Source organism: Hylaeus anthracinus, unplaced genomic scaffold (genome assembly GCF_026225885.1).
Source record: "Hylaeus anthracinus isolate JK02 unplaced genomic scaffold, UHH_iyHylAnth1.0_haploid 11982, whole genome shotgun sequence".
Taxonomy (NCBI): Eukaryota; Metazoa; Arthropoda; class Insecta; order Hymenoptera; family Colletidae; genus Hylaeus; species Hylaeus anthracinus.
Window position 1 is genome coordinate 10,075,585 of NW_026534330.1, and position 12,097 is coordinate 10,087,681.

General features: G+C 36.6%; 1 protein-coding gene across 1 annotated transcript in view; it reads right to left on the reverse strand.

Annotated features, from left to right (window-relative positions):
• LOC128885862 (voltage-dependent calcium channel gamma-7 subunit) overlaps nucleotides 1-9,408 on the reverse strand; it is a 51,825-nt gene extending 42,417 nt beyond the window's left edge. Inside the window, exon 1 of the mRNA XM_054140181.1 lies at nucleotides 8,342-9,408. The gene's annotated coding sequence lies outside the window, so the exon portion shown is untranslated. The remainder of the gene's footprint in view (nucleotides 1-8,341) is intronic.
• Between the last annotated feature and the right edge of the window lie 2,689 nt (nucleotides 9,409-12,097).

The following is a 12,097-nucleotide window of genomic DNA, read 5'->3' on the forward strand; positions in this document are numbered from 1 at the left end:
TTTACATTTCATTCATATTTTTCTGAAAACTAATAATATCGTCGCTTGTAAGTTTAGTTACCGAACACTATATTAATTGTGCAGAGTGGTGGAGAGGAATGAAGGTGCACCTCTATTTTTGATGGTTAGAAGAATATTTCGCGTCACAGTATGCACTGATCTCAGCACCTACGTAAAGATAAAAATGAAGACATAGTTCACCATCTCGTACACGTGCATAATAAATGTAGATTGAACTAAATTAGAACTATATAAGTACCCGTGAATATTAAAAGACCTGCGATATGCAAAGTATGTCGTTGAGTTTATACATGTTGAACACGTCGTAGAATGTGAAGGCCCATAGAATGGTGTTCGTATTAAGTATCGCAGCGTGGAAAATTGTTCACGTGGAACGTTGTAGGGTGAATACTACCAGCTAAAGTAATGCTCAGCATATTTCATAGCTACCGCAACATTTATCGGGTACAAAGATTTTTTCCTGCCATTTTCGAGCTTTCCTCGCGTTATGAAATACCGTTGCAAATTTGAAAAATACAGAAACCGAGGAAGGAGTAAACAATTTTTTTCAATGGGACTCCCCAATACTTGCTATAATACCTCTAGAATTGAATGCTATAATTACGAATACTTTGAAATTAAAGGGACAGAAGCACGAAATGAAAATCAGATAAGAGAAATCGTAACGCAACTTCTTTATTTGCGTGAACAGAAATTCTCTTAAGCATTAATTTAATTTTCGTATACATTCCGTCACTCGTAAAATACCCACCGGAATTAATTAATCCTGACGTTCGTGGTAAATGGTGGTATCGCAAGTTTAGACTTTCGTGAGAACCCGTCCGCAAATTCGCGTAGCGCATGAAAGGAATAATTGCGTTTCCACGTTACAATTCAGAGGGTTAACTGGTTCTTGCCGTACTATCAACAGTTAAGAAACTACAATAAGCAATTAGAAATGAAACATAAATCGCACGCAGCAGGGGACGTGTGCATTGTGTCGCTGGTTCCGCCAGAACATTTAACTTCGCGTTTGGTGAACTTAAATTAGTTTTGCGCGATATGGTTTGGCTTAACCTCGTAGGGACCGGTGGCCAAAGTAAATCAAAATAAAGGACGGTCGATTTTCTGCATTTCTCCCAGAAAACGATTTACTTTCGACGCTGCTATGGATTTGGATTAATATCTTCGAGTGTTAAAGGCTCTTTCTTCATAATATCCAGAAATAATATTATATACACAAGAGATTATTCTGGTCTTTAAATTAAGCGAACATTTAGCTGAATCAATTCTAAATAAAACCGCTACGAATATAGATGGTGGTAATTTTTTAGAGGATTTCAAAATGTTTTTAATGGAAAAGGTGATTTACGTTTATTCAAAAAGAGTTTAAAACGGAACGTACAATTGTAGGAGGCATTTAAATTAAATATGATGGTATTAAGATCTGAAAAGGTATTACTGGAATATGAAGGAATGAAATATACCAGAAGTAAAATTAAATTCGACTAGCATTGCAGTTCTCCTCACTGGTTGTTAACATGTCTACAGTGAACATTAAATTAAATTTTATTTCTAGAGAAAAACTAGATATAATTCGAACGTGTCTGAATAACGTTTTATCTCGTTATAATTTTTCTTTAAAATTAAAGTTTAATTTAATTTCAATTCCAAAGAGAAACTAAAATTTGATATTATTTGAAAATTAATCAGGAATTGTATTAATCGCTAGAGATTGCCAAAATAAATTACCAAAAACTACATTTGATACTGGCTGCAATAGTGTTAAGAACCTTTTCAACAGATGGACATAATGAACAACGAATTTTTGAAATTCTAATATCGAGGAAAGGTCAACAAGGATAGCAACATACTTGAAACTAACCATCACTTCTGTAATCTACGATTCTCAGTCTCTGTAAAGAAATCTAGAGGATTGACTAAGCTGGCCCATTTGTATGCGGCGAAGGGGCGGACAGACTGTCCGCATTTTTGTGAAGGAAGATTACCAAATACAAATGACCTGCAGTGCGACATTGCGTATCGAAAATCCATTAATGAATATATTGCAAGCTGGCAGGATAGTAAAAACCTCAGTTTGCGCTTGGAGCAATGGACATCGACTTGAAGAAGCGATATTTCTCTTCTAATCGCGCAAAAAATAATGACAGAGAGAAACAATCTACAGCGCACTTATACTGGGGACGATAATACCGAGTGCATGGGCTTACTTAAATCACTTTTTTCTAAATTTTACATATGTATAGTCGAATCATCTGCTAATGGTTATTAAGAATTTACTTTGCAATCATTTTCGTAAGAGTTTTTTAAATAATTGTATAGTATCAAGGTAAGGTGTAATTCGATTACGTTTGAGTCGGTTCAAGAATTGATTTTTCTTTTCCACATTTCTTGCAATCGACCATCACGTTATTTGAAAATTATGTCAGTCAGTAGAGATGCATGTATAATAAAATAATAGAATAAAATTGCACACTTATTTATAAATGTTTGCTTACGTTTGTTAACTTGTGTTCTATTTCACGTTTTAAACTACAGTTAATGGAAAATGTTATATTTATCACATTAGATGTGTACACTACCGTTCTAATCGTTAGACACTGCCAACGAACTTTAATACTGTCGCGATAGTTCATTACTGGGTACGGTGTGCTTTTCGCGATCGTGCTAAGACCGAGAAAAAGTCGATTCTACGGGCGCCCTGATGAAAACAACGATGTTGTCCGAAAGTCCGTTATAAACCTGCACTCAACGGAGACATTACCCAGAATCCCAGACTTCTTCTGCAATTAATAGCTAGGGAAGAAGAAGCACCCAAGACACCTGGGGATAAAAACAGCTTGCTCGTGTTTTTATGTCGAAGGTGTGGTTTATTAAAACAAAGAACTGGTATGAAACTATATATTTCATTATTAATTCTTCTAGTATCGTCACCTTAAATAAATATATATTATCTAAAACTGTATTTTTCAATATTTCCGAATTAACGCAAGATTTATTTTAGCTTCTCGTATCTCTATTTAAAACTTTTATTTTTATTTTCATAGTAACTAGAAACCGTGTATATTTTTCATTCTAATTAAAATTATTATTTAAAGCACATTCTATTTTTGTTTACTGAATGTCTTATTTTATTAAAAATGTTCCAGGCTTCGTTTCTATTTTAATGATCGTTAAGACCAAGCCGTTGATGCAACTTTAAAAAAAAATTTACTATTTTTGTACACAGGGATACTTTCATGCAATATCCAATTTCCCCAAATGTTTACATAATTATTTTAGAGAGATAGAGTGAGAGTTAATGGATAATATAGGAATAATTCTTTTCTATACCCAATTGCGATATCACAGCTCTAAGAAGTCGTAATTACGTTTCTACTGATCAAAGAGCTCGCAGTGTTTAAGGTGGAAATTTCTCAAAGCGACCTACACGCTGATTTTACGCCTATAAATAATACTGTTGATTACAAGATAGGGTGGAGTTACCGGGAACTTCTTACGGTGAGGGGAATGTGATATGCATAAACCTGCCTTTGAATTCACAAGATTCGGATAATCCTGTTTGCTTTGGTGTTCTATATCCTTCAATGGAAACGCCACGAGCTCACGTTGGATGAAATTGTGAGAGACGTCTTCTCAATTCTCGCTACATTCGATTCCTTCCTGTCATTTCCCTGCCGTATCAATCACGAGATAACAAGTCATGAATGTGTACAGGAGTCAGTATCTCGATTCTGTTTTTACTAATTCTGTCTCTCTCGTTGGAATTATTTTTGAAAAACGAATTCAATAAAAATTGCAGAAATGGTATATTGCAGATATAATGCCGGAAAAAATGATCTAGAATTTATAGAACAATCAGGAAAACATTTCTTTGTAACGTCTTTTCATTTCTTACCCTGTCAGGTTTTAGTAAATGTACTTGTCATTAGAAATAAGTTATATAAGTGTACAGGTAATCTCCTTTGTACAACAAATTTTATTTTGTATATGTTTGTTTATTACAAATTTTTTAACAAAATTGACGATTTTCACGAGAAACTTTTATAGTCGATAGTAAGACAGCTCTATCTATAAGATAATGGATAATACTTATCTCATGCTGTGATGGATTATCTAAATGTAAATTGATGTATCTATTCGCACAGGTAAAGTGTTATCAATCTAATCATCCGAAATAATCGTGAAGCATAAATATTATCCTATCCTTATAAAGACCTTTTAGTGGATTAATTATTCCATTTCTCTACTTCCTTGTGTTATTTCACGACACCTTTTTTGGGGTGTTCAATCAGACACCTCGGCAAGAACAATTCTGCAATCCCACAACTGTCACCAGCGGTTACACCAAACGACAAAAAGGAAATGAATTTTATTTACAGCTGCAGTCCTAATTTTGGGGGAACAAATAACTTTCTGACGGCAAATGGAATAATGAGAGCCGCGGTTCGCCATTTTCCCGGACTAAAAGCGCAGCAGACTTTCTAGTTGCCATTTGTACCCACCCGCATATATGTATGTATATGGGCACACGTGTGCGATACGTTTCAGTGTAAAAGTACATGTATATGAAATTTGGCGACTCGTGTTAACGTTTCAAACTGATATTACGTTAGGTTGCAATCTGCAGACACAGATACATGAAGTAATTTTCTTCTTTTTATTCCGTTTGTTAAGTTAATACAAAGCGTTGCACTCTCTTATTTTGGATCCATTTACTTTTTATTTAATATCTTCATTTTTATTTTCATCCCAATTAGAAACTAATGCAAAATTTAACAAAATTAAAAAGTCATAAAAATTCTCTTTCACTGTCATGTAACGTTTGTTAAATAAATGATGTATCAATTAATTTCATATACTTTTGTATTAGATTCTAATCTAAGTTCTTTCTTCAAGTATATACTATGTTTTTACTGAATGGTTTATTTTATTAAAAATTTTCCAGACTCAATTTCTATTGTGATTTAATATCTTACGGAAAGAATAGGGCATGGGAGATTTAATCAAACACATTCTCGTTTCACTTCTACTTTGCATTTCTACTCATTCGTCGTTTAACGCTGACATTCATTAATGTTAATTAAACTTGTGCTCCATTGGGTTTTACTTTGCCTTCGGTCATAGGTTTTAAATCGATTGCTTCGCTTTTTTTCACGGTGAAACATTTAAATTTTATTTCTCGGAATCGAGATGTCATTTTGATCGCTGTGAAAGTTTTTACACAAATTAAAAAAATCACAAACCCTTTTTATCGCTATAGCGAGTAGTTCTTGCGCACTGCAGTGGCAATTAAACGTCTCCGAAGTGTGCAAAGTGTGGAAACGAAATGGAAGTCGTTATTGCCAATAAATTTGCCGGACAAAATGTAAATGATCGTACACATAGATAAGAAATAATTTATTTCTCAGTGAAATAAATTTACGAATTCTCTGAAATTTATGAGTTTCAATTTCGTTACACAAACATAATAGCGATTATTAAAGATATCTTGATGGTCAGAGTGAAACAATATAATCTTATTTACATATAGAAATTTTATGCGATTCACTCACTCAGTTTCATCACTCTTATTTAATGTTTCTTTCTTAACACTTTTATTGTCAAATAGTTTTAGTAGTAAAATCACATAACATATTTAATCCGTATGAATTCGTGTGTTGCAAATTCTATTTTTTCGTCGATAATTAATGACCAAACGTTTATAAATACTTAATATAAACATTTTGTATCAATGCACGTCTTGCAAGAACTATTCTTTCGTTGTTACGAAAATAAAAAATAAAAGCGGAACGATATTCACAATGGAACATTTTATGCATTTCGAAAAAAAAACGCACTGCAGTGCCCTAGAAACACACAATCGTCTAATGAGAAGATTCCAACAAAAAAAGTTATAATAACGAGCGCAGTGAAGCAAAATGGGAATTTTACAATTTCAAAGGTACGATTGCGAATGACATATACGTAAAGTACGCTCTTCAAATCTCGTACTTTTCAAATAAATGAGAACAATGACGTGTATCCTGCCAGCTGGGCCAATTGTGCCATGATGTCACGATATACAAATTAGAGCTACACATATAAACGTTCTATTTACCACGACTTGTGTCAAATTTATTCCTATCATATTTCAATACTTTAACATAGCGATCGACCGAATCAGGAACTTATTGGCTATGTGTGTTAACAGCACATTTAACTTTGGGAAAGTTACGAAATAACGACTATATAACTTCAAAGAAACAGAGAGCACAATTAAAACCAAATATTAAAATATTCTGAAATTCTAAATAGGGATAAAAATTTCTTAAAGCTTTTCAATTCAAAGTAAATGAATTTTGAAACGGTGTATTCACTCATTTTATTCATTATATTTCTGTGATTTTAAATCGCGTATAGAACTTTAATGATCTTTCTTCTACTTGTAAATATCCAACGAATATCCCAACGTTTTCGTTGCTGCTGCAGTTTAATCTTACTCTCTACCCATTCATACCAGCTTGAATCAAGTGGAGAACTATAGTACAATAAAAATCAATTTTCCTATAAACATTCCTTTTGTTCTCTGTATAAATGCAGATGATATTTATTATTTACAAGAGAAAACAGAAACACTCTTTTTGCTTCTGTAACTCAAATGAAGTGCAGGTTCAATTGCTCTATGTATTTACTAATAATTCCCTACGGGTTATATGACTTCCGTTTCTCGGTATCAATTACCGATTGTTTACTGTTTTGTTTGTAATATTATCGGCCAAAATTCACTCATACATGTATTTTTCTGCTATTGCATAATCAAATGTTCCATAAGGCACATTTGATCAATTATATAAATAATCATATACATAACCAATGTCTCAACCTGATGGTCCTTACAATTCATATGTGTATACACAGTCCGACAGTCAACAATTATTAAGTTATTAATAGTTATTAGAAATTACTTCTTTGTCTTCATGTGTATTCATTTAAAACTTTAGTTTGTAGTAAATGGCAAGTTCACCTTAGAAATGTACAGAATTAATTTTTACGCCTGATACAATATTTTTAATCGCTAAAATTGTTGTCAATTTTACGCTATGGAGCGTACTTTTGAATTAAAATTATCTGTTATTATAATGTTAATACTATTAGCATGTAAACAGTCTAGTGTTAAGAGAAATTTATATTATATTTATGTAATCAAACTATATTTTTTTGTTAGGAAAATTGATCATAATAAGAAATATATATAATGGAATGTATACGAGTAACATTTTCCAGCTGCGCGTGATTTTAAAACAATATATCAGCAAATTGTGACGAAAGCTTCATCGCATTTTCAGAATGTTTCAATTTATTCTCGATACGTCATTCGTCGAATTGTGTATTTTATACATTCGAACATTGCATGTTTACTGCTTAAACGAATAATCATCCTCTCACTGTTCCGTTGAAAATCGAGTTCCGAAAATTGATTCCAGAACGAACGTCGCGGAATACAGAAGTTCCTTCCTATTCCAGAGAAGCGTAGAAAAGAAGGATACGGAAAAAGAAAGAGGAAACCACCTGTGAGTGGCATCGCAAACCAAACTTCAACAATTGCCAAGTTTTGAACGTCTGTAACGTTCCGATAATACCAAGCGGAATGCCTCGACGAAAATCCATTTGCAGTATATCACGGGGGCTCACATATCACGCTAAAATTATCGACACGACCGGCTTGATTTAGCGCACCTTAACGGCAACCGGTAGCGAAAAGTTGCCCGTTGAAAATTCACAGTGAAAGCGTACGCGCGAATAAGTAATGCCAAAGGGTAAAGAATTAAAGACAAGCGCTCTCAACAAATTCGCGTAATATAAGTCTCCGGCAGGTGTTCGGGTGAAAGCATGATAAAGAAAAGAAAGAAAAACGAATAAAAAAATCGGAAAGACAAAGAATTAAAAATCCACTTTAGCACCCATTCGCGACGCTAAAGTCCTCTCCGGAGCGTTTAAGCACAAAGCCGTATTTATACAGCCGCCGTTCGTTGGAACAGTGCGCGGTGGTTAAAAAGTCCAGTAAGAAAACAAACCGCAAAAAAAAAGAAAAGAAAAAGAAAAACAAGTGGGGAAAAGTGCATCGTTAAGCGTCGAACGACGTAGCTCTAACCCTTTCCGGTTGACAAGATACACACGGTGTCCGGATGCAAAGATACCGTGCCAACGAGGATTCGAGGGCAGAGAACTCGAACGGGATAAACAAGACGGGACGAGAAAAGATCAACACGAGGCAATCGAGGATCGAAGCTTCCACCTCTGTTAGTTGGTAATAAAAAGCAGTGTTCTTTACACATACCTGAAGTTGCCGTCGACGGGTCCCTAAGCTGTCCCTACGTTTTCGATTCCTTCCCCAGGAAACAGTCTCTTCACCTACGATCATCCCTTTTCTCTCACCCCTTCGCTCTCAGCACCCTCCACGATCACTTACTGCAGCAGAGTCCACACGGCGCTGCGACACTCGCAGTACCGCGCTTCCTCGATCGTTAACGCGAACTCGCGTACCGAGAAGCAACACTGAAAGCTCCGCCGCGAAGAAAACGGGGTGCACAACCCCCCCCACCCGGCGACTGGCAGTCCTGCCAGCGCTTTTAAAGGATCGAGGAAAGAGTGTCGGGTCCGTTTCACCGGAGGAACGAACGTACCTGCCTGGAGGGAGCTACGAATTCGACTACCGGTCGACGGTCGACGCCCGTCGGCCGCGCAGCACCCTCTCGAAAACGCGGTGAGACGCGCGCGCAGTCACGCGGGAGAAACGCACCGATATCGGGAGAAAGAGGCGAGGGAGATAAGGGAACCTCTGGAGCACGATGGGATAGTGAAACGGGGTTACTTTTGCACCTGTGGGGGTAGTATTCTCGTATCAAAACTTGGACAAGATTAATCCTTTACAGTCGGAGTTATGTCGTTGAGAATTCTGCAAACAAAACTGAACTACCTACGGGAATAACAATCTTCACATGTGAAGCCTATGCAATTTTACAGGCTATAAAATACATAAAAGCAACAGTAAATAATCAGTTTGTAATGCTTTCTGATTCAAAAACTGTACTATTAACAATAGAAATCAAGATATACATGCTCAATTAATAACCATACCTACGGAAAAAAATATTGAACCTGGCTTCGTTTGGATACCATCGCATATTGGAATAACTGGTAATGAAACCGCGAACAACCGCGCATTGAGCTGCCACGCGCACTGAATGAAATGAAAAATCTTATTGGAAAGATCCCCAAAGGAAGGTGGAACAAGCAATGGACCAGTATGATTACAACGAAACTGTATCGAATACGTAAGTCAACAGGAGAAACTATTTCATTACCTTCAACATGATACTTCGAACCACATTATCAAAATTAAGGATTGGACACACTTACCTGACACATAAATGTTTAATTGGAAAATTGAAACCACCAAAATGCAACCATTGCAACAGGACTTTCACTGTGTAACATTTAATTGAGGAATGTAAGGCACTGGAGGAAGACAGAAGCAAACTCTACAATTAGTGACAAAACCGTAGCATTCTTCATAATTTTGAAAATAGTTAAAGAGATACGCGTAGGTACAAGAATAGTATCATTCTACATGATGAAAATACGGAACTACTGTAGCGAATCGATTTCCATTAATGGGATCGTATCTCCGAAACACAAATAACAGAAAAAATCTTTAAAGTACGTATGAAGACAGGTTAGTTTGTATATATTGAGTATGTTTGCATTACAAGGTAAGTATAATAAGATTAACAACACTTGTTGCTGCACAGTATACTTTCATCGTAGAAAATGAGCTAAGATAGTAGATAATTCCAGGTCGGTGTCTGACATTAATTAAAGCGAATCTTCAAACATAAGTCATAGAGTAAATCTCAGGAGAATGATGAACCTGAACTGAGAAATAAGCAAGTCAGAAGATATGCAAGCGAGTCATTAATTATCCGTAACGTATTAGATCATCCTATAAGTTTGCGCCAGAGATCGTGCTTAAATTTAATACAAAATTTCATAAATTTTATAACAATGAAAAAATTGAGATAGGCATGTCGAAATAATTATTTTGAACGGCTCTATACATTTACAGATGCCCTTCGGGCCAACTCGAAGCACATAGTTTCAAGATAAACACTTTTAACGTTTCTTTAACTTGAACCAAAAATATCAAGAAAAAAACCTTAAGACAGAAACTCATAAATTTAAAAATTGGTTTGATTTAGAGATATTATTGCGGTGTTTTCCACTCCTCGATAAAGAGAAAGTATACTACATATTTTTGAATTAATTTTATATTCTACAACGTGCATTTGACTAAAAAATCGAAAAATAGAGTCATGACATTCACGAAGTGAAGAATCATTCGTTTCATGATTTTATTCCAGGAGTCCTTAAATACCCTTTCCAAACAAATGTTGAAGAGAGTGACGCGCATCTGAAGCAATCAAACTACAAATAAAAATGATCGCGACACAGATATTCGCATCGGAAGCATAGGATTTGCGAAAGTTCTTCCACTTCGAATAATGTTCTTCAGTCGTACGCCAGGTGACCTCTTAGGGACAATATTGGTTATCTCTTTGATAGCAAATGCAACGTCTTATATCGGGAGAATGAAACACAAGGGATAGGGGAATCCATAGAGTACGCCGGTATGTACCTTTTGCTGCGCGAACAATGCCAGGGAATGAAAGAGCAAACACTTGTTTGTGCACGGTCATGAAGACCATCGTCTGGATGTGGCGGAAACGGTGAAGTTGAAGAGATAAAGTAAGCAACGTTGAAAGAGCCCAAGAGTCGGAAATCATTCCTGTATTCGCGCTTGCATCAGTTTTATGAAGACGCGTGGCTCCGGGACGGTTATGACCGGTGTACGTGGTCGCGCGATATTTCAAGAACAAAAAAACAAAAGTGTGCCAAAGTTTCGCGAAGCAAAAGTTCGAGGAACGCACAGGTTCGCGCGTGCACGTTCGCTTTGACGATAAGCGAGAAAAAGGGGATATTGAGGAAGCAGGGCGTGTTAAAGAGAAAGATGAAAGGGTGACAAAATACGTTCTAAAAGTCGAGTCGGTGGGAGCGTTATACAGAGTCGGGAAAGAAGTAGGAGGAGTGGGTGAAAGGTTATTTCGTACATACAACTAATCATGCAGTTGACGGAGTTTAAATAAAATACGCAGAGAGCAGGAAGATGAAGAAGCGACGGGATTTTCAAGTGATGGTAATTTCTTCAACGGAAGGTTTGAAGGCTACAAAAGGGACAACTCATAGCTTTTACGCATCCAAGTAGACGAGACGATATGCAGCGAGCTCAGAGATATGGGGTGCATTGGCTGGAAGAATGGAAAGGGAGAGCGCTGCGCAGCGTGGAAATGTAAAACTGAAAGGAAACAACGGAAAAAGACAGAGAAAAGGTGTATTATTAGTAGTATGCGTGGGCATGTGTGGATGTTAAGGGAACGGGGAAGGGAAACGACCCCAGTGCGCGTGCCTGTAAGAGGAACCATCGTCAGGCGTTCATCCTGCAAAAGCGTCTCTGCGAAAATTCCCCAAGATTCCCTCCGTCCGAGGTTCCTGCCCCCAATGTCGAACCACGACGACCTTTGCGCAGTCTCCGGATCGAACATCCTGCCATTGAAAGCACGAAAAGCCTGAGCTAACCCACGGTGGGCCTTCCACAAAGATGAAACGTTCCGACACGTGAGGATTTGGCGGAACTCCCTGTCAGTGAGATTTCAGAGTTACGTGACTGCGGCAATCGAAGGGACAAGTTTGGAAACGAGCTGGACAGCCGAATGATAGTCTGACGTGAAACGATCCTCATTTTTCCTACGCGGAAACTTTACGTAAGAATTCTCCAAACGGAATCTGAGGATAATCCCAAAGTGAATTTAACACATTGGCTGCTAAACTAAAACTCATGAAAATTTCTATAGTTAACACTTGGCCTAGTGTTTAATTTTTTAATCTCGACCAATTCACGAATAGTATCCAGATTTATTCTTACTGCTACCTCACCTTCGAAATTAATTTGTTTATTTCCTTAAAAGCCTGCCACTTA